Source organism: Rhagoletis pomonella, unplaced genomic scaffold, assembly GCF_013731165.1.
Source record: "Rhagoletis pomonella isolate Grant_MI unplaced genomic scaffold, Rhpom_1.0 Rhpom_scaffold_00004, whole genome shotgun sequence".
NCBI lineage: Eukaryota > Metazoa > Arthropoda > Insecta > Diptera > Tephritidae > Rhagoletis > Rhagoletis pomonella.
The window spans coordinates 5,621,175-5,622,762 of record NW_023458558.1 but is presented as its reverse complement, the minus strand read 5'-3'; the positions used below and the strand labels follow the sequence as shown (position 1 = coordinate 5,622,762).

Below are 1,588 nucleotides of genomic sequence, written 5' to 3'. Positions count from 1 at the left end.
TTAATTTTACATATAAGATTGCGTTAAAATAAATGCTGCTGAAATTAAACGATTTGCCTTTTTGTTCCTTTAATTACTTTTGGACTCAGCTTTATCGGTGCTTCTTTTTTGTTTGGCGTTCGAACCGATTTGCGCTACTGCCCATCATCAGTGCTGCCTAGTTACGAAAACTGGCGGCTGTTTTGAGAAATTTCAGAGTTTGTGGACAGTGTTGCCACTTTAACTTTTTACGTACCAAAACACCTACCATATCGGATTCCAAACTCATGAACCAAAAAGACAAGATCACGCGGGCAGGAGAGTAGCCCGTTAGAATCGCATTGAGGAAAAAAGTTTAACGATTTTGACATTAGCCGTTTGTTTACATTTCTTCGTTGTTTACAATTTGGTGGTGGCTTTTTACTGCAATTTTCTTCGTTTTCGCCTGTGACAACGTGTGTACACATAAGATAAAGAATAATTTAACACAACGACATGACTTATAGAAGAATTTTCATAATAAAAATGATTATTCATGCGTTCAGCAATTTCACGGTCTTTTCCGTTCCCTTCGTTGTTTACTTCTTACAACAAAGATGGCGTCGAGATTTCGGCAGCTAGAAAATAACTTTTATCGTTCTTTCCTTCCCGCGTGATCTTGTGTCTTTCGTTCATGTTCCAAACTGACAAATTTTTTCATCATTAAAACGAGATTTCTTGAATTTGGTTTTTTAGCTACACAAATTAGCAGTAAAACTTAAAACTAAACATAATATTGTTTACAGTATTGGTTAACCATTCACAGCAATCTTTAAGGTTAAATAAAAGAAATTCGGGTATTTAAATAAAGCAATAACGTATTGCACAAAAAACTTTTGTAAAATATGTAAATACTTTTGAGATCGATTCAATTGATATTAAAAGTTTTTTTCTATGAATAAACAAAATCAGACATTTTATGCATTTCAACAAAGAGACATATGGAAAGTACGCGGAGGCAAAAATGAAGCATTTCCATCTATTTTTGGCCTTGAAGCTCAACCTCAATGCCACCAAGCCCCGACAACAGAACTGTGCAAGTTTGGTTATACATAGTGAAGTGAGAAGGCACTATAAGAAATGCTCTCTGTTCGACCGAGTTTTCGTCTTATAGGATGTTGGCACCACGTAAGCAACTGTCTTTGTTTGAACCAGGGATGGGCGAAATCAAGAAAATGAATAATTGAATAAAAAAAAAAATAAGAATAAATTTTCATTCATCATTTCAAAAATTTTGAATGACGAATAAATTTTTATTCTTTATTCAAGCACTTTAGAATAATGAATAAAGTTTTATTCTTTATTCAAACATTTTCGAATGATGAATAAATTTTTATTCTTCATTCAAGCACTTTAGAATAACGAAAAAATTTTTATTCTCCATTCAAGCACTTTAGAATAATGAATAAATTTTTATTCTTCATTCTAGCACTTTCGAATGATGAATAAATTTTTATTCATCATTCAGGCACTTTCAAATAACGAATAAATTTTTATTCTTCTTTCAAGCACTTTCAAATAACGAATAAATTTTTATTCTTTATTCAAGCACTTTCGAATAATGAATAAA

The 1,588-nt window shown here is 31.8% G+C and overlaps 1 protein-coding gene across 1 annotated transcript in view; it reads right to left on the bottom strand.

Annotated features, from left to right (window-relative positions):
• The window catches only part of LOC118736849 (ras-related C3 botulinum toxin substrate 1), a 7,669-nt gene that overhangs the window by 4,461 nt on the left and 1,620 nt on the right, over positions 1 to 1,588 (bottom strand). The gene's annotated exons all lie outside the window — the stretch shown is intronic.